The sequence below is a fragment of the Aotus nancymaae genome, unplaced genomic scaffold (genome assembly GCF_030222135.1).
Source record: "Aotus nancymaae isolate 86718 unplaced genomic scaffold, 86718_ANA_hifiasm-v0.15.2.pri h1tg000006l, whole genome shotgun sequence".
NCBI classification, from domain to species: domain Eukaryota; kingdom Metazoa; phylum Chordata; class Mammalia; order Primates; family Aotidae; genus Aotus; species Aotus nancymaae.
This window is the reverse complement of record NW_026988417.1, coordinates 59,203,634-59,214,134: the sequence shown is the minus strand read 5'-3', so window position 1 is coordinate 59,214,134 and position 10,501 is coordinate 59,203,634.

Here is a 10,501-nt window from a genome sequence, read left to right as displayed (position 1 = left end):
AAAATGGTTCGGAACTAATCTGTGGTGTTAGAAATATTTTATGAATTGGGCCCTGGCAGGCTAATGTAAGTTCTGTCTTGAAAATCTAAGCTGTAGCAACTGCATTAGGCTGCTTGAGAGGTAAATTTCAAGGGCACAGACAACAAACAGGAATGAATCTGGAGGTAAACTTTACAGGACTGAAAAGCAGTTGGGAGAACAGAGAGTTTTTATTTGCTATACTAATTATGTAAATTAATATGGCATAAATAATCTAAAATGAAGCATTACATATATAGATTTATTTTAATAATTTATGCAGTTAACTGATAAAACAGGAATATAGATTTAGTTTTTTTTGAGTTTCATGATGAATTATTTCCCCTTTGTTACATTATCTAGTAAAATTTACTATTGACTATATCACAACCATGCATCATGAACTAACATCGACAGTTCAAATTTAAAAATGCGAAAATGCTTATAATACCTTATATCCCATTTGTTCTTAAAACAAGGTCACTTTAGAAATGAAATAATTGACTGACAATATTTTATTGTTAGAATGACGATCCAACCATGTTTTCACTTATTTCCATAAATAATACTGCTTTAATTTATATATTTATATTGTCTAGATGAAACATTTTCTTTAAGTTAAAATTGATAAGACAATATAAAAAGATAATTTTTAAATGAATCTTGAAAACTGTTATTACCATGAACAACAAGAAAATTGTTCTTTAGTCTTTTGGTGCTGAGTGACATATGTCTCGAATTAAAGCCTTGATCCTTTCTAAGGATCTTGCTCAATTCCTACAACAAAATTGCTCCTTGGATTTTTTTCCTAAGTTATGTAAGAAGAATGTAAAATGTGCCTGGAATAAAGTTATCTTTTGAAACTTAGTCTACATTTGAGATCATATTTTTATATGAGTCCTAAAAGTTTTTGACATTATTTTGTAACATGACATAGGAACAAATTGTTGGAATTGTCATTTTTCTATATGAAGTTCATTCTAACATAAGAGATTCAGAAAATCGTATTAACATATATTTTAAGAGAAAAGGTAATATTTGTATTGCATTCCACAATACTTTCATACAAAATTGACTTGCCTTAGAAGATAGCAAATGTGTTGATAATTTTTGTTTCAATTTCCAAAGGTATGAATTTTTTAAAAAAATCATTACTAAATGTTTGCACTTTAAATAGTCCTCAATCCTCTATTTAACATCAAATTAATCTATAACAAAGCTTTTTTTGGTGTATACAAGGTGTGTGAGATACAAAGGCTTGTGTGATACAAACTTGCATTTCAGTGTTCCTCAAAATAATTCTACATACATTAAATTTTATCCCTTAGCAGTTTTTCCTAAACCTCACTCTTAAATTTAAGAATAGAGAAAGACTTTCTTTTTTGTCTTTTTTTTTCTGATTCTAATTAATTCTCACATCATTTTATTCAATGAAGTGAGAAAAGGAAAGTAACATAAAAATCCAATTACAGAAATTAAAAATCAGTTGCAAACTTCTGATCTTTGTTTATTTGTGTTAAAAGTACTTGTTAATTCAACTCTATATGCTTTTCTAATTTGTGGGCAATATACCTGTGGACAGGTAGTATTCAGGGAGAATGTATTAGGAATATACCTGTGGACAGGTAGTATTCAGGGAGAATGTATTAGTCTGTTCTCATGCTGCTAATAAAAACATACTCAAGACTGGTAATTTATAAAGGAAAGAGGTTTAGTTGACTCGCAGTTCCAAATGGCTATGAAGGCTTCACCATCATGACTAAGGACTAACGAGGAGCAAAGTCATATCTTACACGGTGGCAAGCAAGGGAGTTTGTATAGGGGAACTGCCCTTTATAAAACTATCAGATCTCATGAGACTTATTCACCATCATGAGAACAGCATGGAAAATCCCACCCCCATGATTCAATTACCTTATATCAAGTCCCTCCCAGGGGATTATGGGAGCTATAATTCAAAATGATATTTGGGTGGAGACACACCCAAACCTTATCAGAGAACTTCTGTGTACTTCAAATATTACTTCATTCTAACCACTTCTCCATTCCCCAAACATTAGAAGAACATGGCTCTGTAAATTTTCATCTATCAAAATTATACTTATCTATTTTAAAAACTTCAAAATTATTCCTGCCATTTAAGTCTGGTATATTCACAACACCAAGGAAGAATTCTATAAGAAGAAAACATAATATTCCTGTTAGTGAGATTATATTCCATTTCAAAAGATGTTTATTAATAAAAAAATGTTTTAAAATATGATGTATGTTATAAAATCAAAATTTCATACTAAGTTTTTAGAAACATAGAGAAGGGAATTTTGTCTACTTGAAGTAGATTCTATTTATATGAAACTTAGTAAATTGAGTACATTAAGAAGAATAAGAATAATAATTTAGGTTAAGAGACATATTAGTTAGGACTACTGGTTCAACTAGGGTTCACGTGGCTTTAAAATGGCATCATCCAGGAAATAAAGTTCAGTTGCATGAGTTGATTTGGGTGCTGCAGATAAGAAGTAAGAGGCAATACAATTAGAAGGATGATTTGGCCAAATTGTACAGTATTTACTTTGTCATGCACACAGGGCCTTCTTTCTTTCTTTCTCTCTCTCTTTTATTTTTTTGTGAACAGTAAGTGGTAAGTAAATACCCAAATACTTCCAAATATAGTCAAGTGAACCCAAAGCAGAAAGTAGATTAAATGGGGACTTTTTCAAACTGCAGAGTACATACCACAACCAGGGGGACCTGAAATCACTCTATTTTGGAGAATTATTACTGTAAGTTTACCTCCAGTTTTCACAATGGTTAGAATTTGGATTTCCATCTCAGGATTAAAGTAAAATCTCTTAATTTAAATTTCACAATTATGAATGCCTTACTAAAATGTATATAACTTATCTGGTTAATAATAACATATTGAAAAATAGTATACAAGGAAACAGTATGACTTCACTGGTGCTTTAAGCAAAACAAAGAAATGAAGGAATAAAGAAATGAAGGAATGAATAATATTCTACCATCTTAATTGTGATCTGAAGATTAGCTTGGAAAAGAATTATACAGAGGTAGAAATTCTTTAGAATTGCTTTAGAGATTGTAGAATAACAGAAAATTGATTTATTTGGAACAGTATTATAATGGAGTAAATAATTTTAGGAATCATTTTTTTTTTTTACTATTGGCAAAAAAACTTACATGAAGATTAATGTTGGAGGTCAAGGTAGCATTCAGACTTGGCACTTTAAGAAACCAGTATTTCAATTTCTATTTTTAGTTTAGGAAGTTGAAGTAAAGGGAGATTGAATAATTTTTTTCAAGGTAACATACATCTAATAAGAAGCAAAGCCAAGGTTGGACTCAGGAAATCTGGCTTTAGAGCCTTAGCACTGAAACCCTATATTTTAGTAAATCTCAAACAATAACTTAGTTCAATTCCCAAGGAATAAAGTAGTTCTGTTTTAGTTATGCTAAGTTTGAAGTAATAGTAAATTATCTATGTGAAGATGTTCAGTTAGTACTTGAAAGAACAGGTCTAGTGGTATATAGCTAAAAATTTTCAAATATGGGTGTCAGAAGCATGGACTTGAACATGATCAATGAGAAGAAGAAAGAGAGAGAATGAGAGAGACAGAGACAGAGAAAAAATGGAGCATTGCTCAACATACTAGAAAATGCCAATCTTCATTAAGTAGACAGGTGGAAAACAAAGGTCCAATGAAATAGAATGACTATGTCTAAAATGAATATAAGAAGAATCATAAAAAGCCATTGCATAAATTAAAACAGGAAAAAAATCATCAAGATTAAGTTTGTTAAGAAACACTATTTCCAAGACAGAACATTTTGAACTATTTCCAAGACAGAACATTTCCAAGACAGAGAAAATTGAAAGCTCTTTAATGACATCAGTGATGTCATGAACAAAGAAGTAATATAAAACTAAATAATATATGTAGCATCAAATGTGTGCATTCTCATATAAGTCATTCAAAAATATTCTATATTAGTTGTTTTCAGTAGGGTGGTACCCAACCACAGAGTGCTTTAGAAAATTGTTTTTCTTGGTTGTCACAAAAAAATGGCAAGTGATACTGCAGACACTTATTGGTTAAAGGCCAAGGATGCTAGATTTCTTGTGATAAACCAAAAAGAATAGTTCTGAATTGAAGATATTTTAAAATGTCCCTCTTATATTGAAGTAAGTAAAGAAATATGTTTACGACTATATGAATTAAGATCTCAATAGTGTTTTATATTTAACTAAAATCACTACTATATAAGGTGATTTTTTAGCAGTTTAGGGTATCAGTTTTTTTTTTTTTTTTTTGAAGAAATGTAACTCCTAGAAATCTAAGTCAAAGTAAAGATTGTACCTTGTTTTGTTTGGAAAATTGCAAAATTGTACACATTTCAGAAAATCATATCACTAACAACAGTGTTGCTTTTCCATGTTATTGGAGCTGATGATCCAATAGAGCTTCATCAGTATGTTTGTAATGGTTTCATTATTGGAGGTGATCTTATATACAGATGCAAAAATAGCTGTCTATTTCATTACACTTTCAAGTATGGACATGCTCAAGAATTTACAGTCTGGATATGTATGTGTGCGTGTGTGTGTGTGTGCTCTGCCTAACTATATCCACTGAATTTTAAAATGTACTTATGTTAGAACAGTCTGCTGATTATGTTAATTACACTTGTGGGTTTAGTTTTTTCAGTTCAGAATAAAAAATAAAATATTAAAATATGTTATAAAAATGGGTGTGCTAAATCTGATAGAATTGAGAATTATGCTTTATTTCCATAAAACTTTGCTTCATGGTATAATCTAGCTTGTAAGAATCATTAAAGAAATTGGTTATATAAGAAAGTTGATTTGCTATGAAGATGCAAGAGGAACTACCATTAGATATCTTCTTGGGTGGAGAAGTGCAATAAACCAATCTAATTGTCATTATAACTCTCTCATTAGATCTTAGAAAAAAATCTGCCTTCTTTTGCACATAGCATAGAGTGTCATAAATGAATTTTTTATTTCACAACAAATAGGTTTATGATATACATGGATCCAGCAGCATTGCATGTATACTACATCCACACACACATACATGCATACATGTGCACACACACACATATATACACACATATACATATATATTTAATATTTATCTGTATTTATGTTACTACATATTTATGCATTTTCCAGAGATAAAATATCATATTGTGGCTTGTTACTAATAGTATAACCTCTGAACGAATAGCAAATCAGCATCTGCCTGCTTGTTAAAACTGCAGAATCTAATTCTCTCATACTTGGTGATTTTTCCCTCAGTTATGTATATTACATAAGTAAAATATACACACATATACTAAGCAAGGCCAAAGCCAAATGAGTTGTGTGAATATGAAGATTTGAGAGAGAGCTGGCTCAGAGTCCAGGTTCAGCTTACCACACAAATAAGCAGTGCAAAGGAAATAAGATAGAAACATTCAAAATGGGTAAGAAGAAACTTCCAGGAGGATATTCAACAAATTTTCTATCCCAGATCTGAAATTATGGTTTGTACTCTTTCTCAGAAATTTTCTGCTTCAGAATATGCTTGCAATTTGAATTCATAGCAGGTTTCCTCCTTTATGTAACTTTTTACAATTCCCTTGAATATAAAACAAATTAACCATTCCATATCTTACACCTTGAGGTATAAAAAGGTCAAGGACATGAAATAAGGAATTGTATACAATTTGATATCTGAGAAGATCCTTTTAGTGAGGGTATGTTAAACTAATGATAAAGTTTAATGTCTTACCTATTCTTATATGCATTTCTGTAAAAAGAAAAGTATGGCATTTGAAATGAGATAATTTTGGATGTTAGAATTCAGATGTATTATAAAGTGAATGGTATGGATGACAACGGTTTTTGTTTAATAACAAACCTTTTTATTATTTATCTCTAAATTACTGTAAAAGTATAATAAAATTTCTAAAATATTCCTCTCATTTGCAATTTTATAGGACTTGTGTTGATACTTTTTAACTACATAGAAAGTTGCCTTTAAATAAGTAATTCATATAATTAATAAATAATTATCCCTGGAAAGTCTTGAAAAAACTTTTTTTTAAATTTACTTATCAGAAAGCAGAAACAGAAGTTACAAGACTTGAAAGGCTTTTTAAAATTAGGAGGATTTTATACAATGAAGAAGGCTCTAGTTGAACTGAGGTATATAAAATAATTAGATGATAGATCATTGTGTACTATGTAGCATATAAGTCAGAAAAAGTTTTAACTATTAGCATTGCTATAACCAAACTCTATTTTTTCTTACTTTCACTAAGAAGACTTCATTGTACTTATATCATTATTTAAAAAGTAGGAAATTATTGGAAACTGGAAAGTGCCTCCTATTAATAATAAATAATACTTACTGGTCTCTGAAAAAAAATCTCTCATTAAATGAATTGCTATAAAATATAATATTTTTCAAAATATTTAATGTATTTATGTTGTTTTGATGAATCTGGTATTAAATAATTGTAATAAATTTATTCCTGAAAACTAAAAATAAAAATTTAAATGTATATTTTATATACAACTTTTCATTGCTTATGAGAAGTATTAGAGAAAATCATATCAAATCATATCAAATATTAAATGTATTTCTTTAAGAAAATTTTTTTTGGGTAAAAGAGAAAACATTACTTCAAGGAGAACAATAAACAACATAAATATAGTTCAGAGCCCTTCATTTGCACAGTTTTTTCCCAAAGAAGACCTGAGAGAGGCCCTATCAATGTGTTTATAAGGCCATATGTTCTTTTTATATTTTCAAAAGTAAGTTACTTCAACTGCAATTGGTTAAGACCTTTGTCTCATTCTAATTCTACTTACCCTCATTTACAAATCTCCATGTAGTTTTAAAATTTCTTGGGAATTTTGTGATTCAAAGGGGAAACTTGAGTTGATGATACATTTAGTTTGGGGTTAGGAAGATAAATTCATACAATCAAGTCCACTTGGTGAATTTGATTATTGCTACTCATCCTAGTGTAAAAATCATTTTCATGTATATTCTCATCACTTATACTGACGACTCACCCATTATCATTACAAGGACAGAGGTTATATTGTGATATGATCATGTCCAATGGCACTTAGAACTGGAAATATCTGGGTAATGAACAAGAAGCAAAGTTTGAGAGGTGTGGAGCCAGAAGTCTGTCTGGGAAAAATTCTTCCAGTCAGTAGATGTATATGGTTTTTAGTAGATTCTTACTGATGCCCATTTTAAACAGATTTTTTTTGCTGTCAGTAATATTATTGATAATGCAGTTTTGACAATTGGTAGTACAACAAATCACTTAAGGATTTTTCCATGGGAATTACATGAAATATAAATCTTAGAATTATTGGATGTGTAGAGAAAATCTATACCATAATAAAAATTAACAAGTATCTATCTTTGTAAAGTCAAGTAGATTATATATTCCACTAAAAAAGAAAATAATTTTCAACATGTTAAAAGAAAGACTAATTGCTTTCTTCTCTCTGTAGATAATATTACAAAATCATTGTCACGTGATGTCAAGATCAAAAAGTACACTGTCAATAACATTGATTTTTTTTTAAAAAAGTATTATAGATGAGTGTCAGGCATTCAATTAGTAACAATGTGTTATTTTTCTGGATATTTTTCTGGAGTTTGGACAGGAGCAGCATCAGCTGACAACAGTCTACATATTATTGTCCCATCCATATGAAAAATAACTATATCTCAGTTATATAGCTACTCTACTTCATCTATAGCATTGCACATATACCATGGATTAAGTTCACAACAATGTGAAACCGAATATTGACTATTGACTATTTTAGACTATTTTTCATTATTATTATTTTAAAGATAATTAATATCATCTATGACCCTTTTACTCTGTGACAATCTAATTAAACTTTACAATGTGATAAACTACTGACATAATCATATTTTGCTCAGATATTACTTTGAAAGAACATTTATACTAATTAAAGTATATCATCAGTTAAGCAAATTCAGATGAATATGGAAATTATGTGGTTTTTAGAAATCAGTAAAATTACAGTACTTATATTAAGATGAAGCAGATACTTGAAATTAAGATAAAATTATTCCATCTTAAACTGCAAGTAAAATATGACATATAGTAGAATGGGGATTTTTAAAAGAAGAAAAGCTGAAGGTTCAAAAGTGAATCATACGATAGTCAGGAATCATATAATACTTAATGGTGTGAAAATGGGAAAATGAAAGTCACACATCCTGAGGAACATAAAGGCACACAATGTTAGAATTTCCTGTCTGAACGAATAAATAGCTTCTGTCTAGCATCACTACATGCTCCTCTTATTTGAGGCTAATTCAAAAAATCTTTGCTTGTGAGCATTAGGCCTTTGGTTTCCTTTATAAATCTGTATTCCCCCTTTCTTTTCGTGACCTAGTTTGGCCTTCAGAGACTCATTGTTTTACACACAGGCTTTTAATTTTGGATTGTTCGTTTCCATATTTTTAAATGGATGTATATTGCTAATATTTTTTTCAAAGCTCTGGTAGAATGAGGCCTGCAGTGTCTGAAATGTCTTTAAAACAAATAACTGAATAAGCAAACAAGGAAACAAACAAGAAATATGGTCTAGCAACGCTTACAGTTTTAAAATAAAGACTTCTTAATATGATTAATAAATGACTGTGGAACTGCTGATTTCTTTATTAGCAGTCACAACAAAATCATTTCCAAATGATCTCTGACCATGATCACAATGAAAGTTCTGCTGCAATGACTATTAATAGCATTTACTCTGAGCACTGAGCATTAATACATCAGAAAAAATATTCCTCTGATTGACGCTTTTGGTGCTATTTCTGATAAATAACCAGAAAGAAGATTTCAGTGACAATCTCACCCAGCCCTCAAGAGTTGACAGGATGACCTAAGGTGCTATGAAAGCGATTGATTAATTTTTTTATGTGAATGTTATTATTATCCTATTTTTCCCCTTTAAGAAATAACAGAGTATGTTAAAAGAAAAAACAACCAAGGCAACATCAAAATTATATTTTTTTTGATATTTTTTATGACTAAAAATCTACGGTGATCTGAATCCACTACCAATACTCCAACACTTAAAAGGATCTGATCATAAGATGTTGCATATCAAACACATCTGTATACATGAATGTATAAATCAGATATGATTCAACTGAATCACTGTAGTGTTCATGTTAGCACAGGATTACCTAAGCTAACAGCTCATCAGAAAAAAAAAAAAAAGATAGAATAGTTATAGAAAATTGTGTAGAATTTTGTCAAAATCTTGTTATATTTGGGTCAACAGAGTTAAAAATAGGCTTTTGAGTTTTCAAAAAGACAGTATTTTTAAAAAGTTGTTTTTTGGCTGGGTGCAGTGGTTCAGCACTTTGGGAGGCTGAGGCAAGCAGATCACGAGGTCAGGAGATCAAGACCATCCTGCCTAATACGATGAAACCCTTTCTCTACTAAACACACAAAAAATTAACCAGGCGTGGTGGCTGGTGCCTGTCGTTCCAGCTACTTGGGAGGCTGAGGCAGAACAATCCCTTGAACCCAGGAGGTGGAGGTTGCAGTGACCCAAGATCTCGCCACTGCACTCCAGCCTGGATGACAGAGGGTGACTCAGTCTCAAAAAAAAAGTTGTTTTTTGACACACAAAGTGTACAGTATTTTAGGCTTAGGCTCAAATATATAGAGAAGACAGCTTGCTGGCCATACTAATGAAATCAACCATCGTGATACAGAAATTTACTCTCTGCCTTACACACATGCTGGTGTGGCAGGTTCCATCAATAACATCCAACTAGAATTGCTAAGTAAAGAATACGTAACTGGGATGAGTAAAATAGGGAATTGTGAAGCAGAAAAGTTATCCAAATATATTTAGTTACACTGTGCTATATTTTTAATGTAAATATTCTATATTTTATGTTAAGTTATATATTAAACATTCAGATAATAGTTATAGTTTAAAAGTTACGGGTATTGTGCCATAATCAGATTTGCCTATGGATGTTGCCATTAGTATTTTATCCCGAAGTTGACCTACTTATTTGCAGAAATATATTTCTACAAGGGCATCTATTTCTAAATAACGTGAAGTGCAAATTTATACTGGCTATTTTAATACATTGTAACTACATACATTAATTTTCATTCTTTAATTATTGATAACAATAAATTTCCAAAGAATTAATATCATAATTACTTATAGAGTAATACTTTATCTATAAAAGTTTTAGTATTACTAGAAAATGTTTGTGGTATTAATTTCATCATTCTGGGGCCTTCCACCATCAGTTTCTATGTCTGTTTACTCCCACTTACTTTTATTTTTTATTAAGAGTATCAAATATAACACAAAGTTTCAAAAACAACATAAGAAGTCATCTGGTTTTCTTTAGAA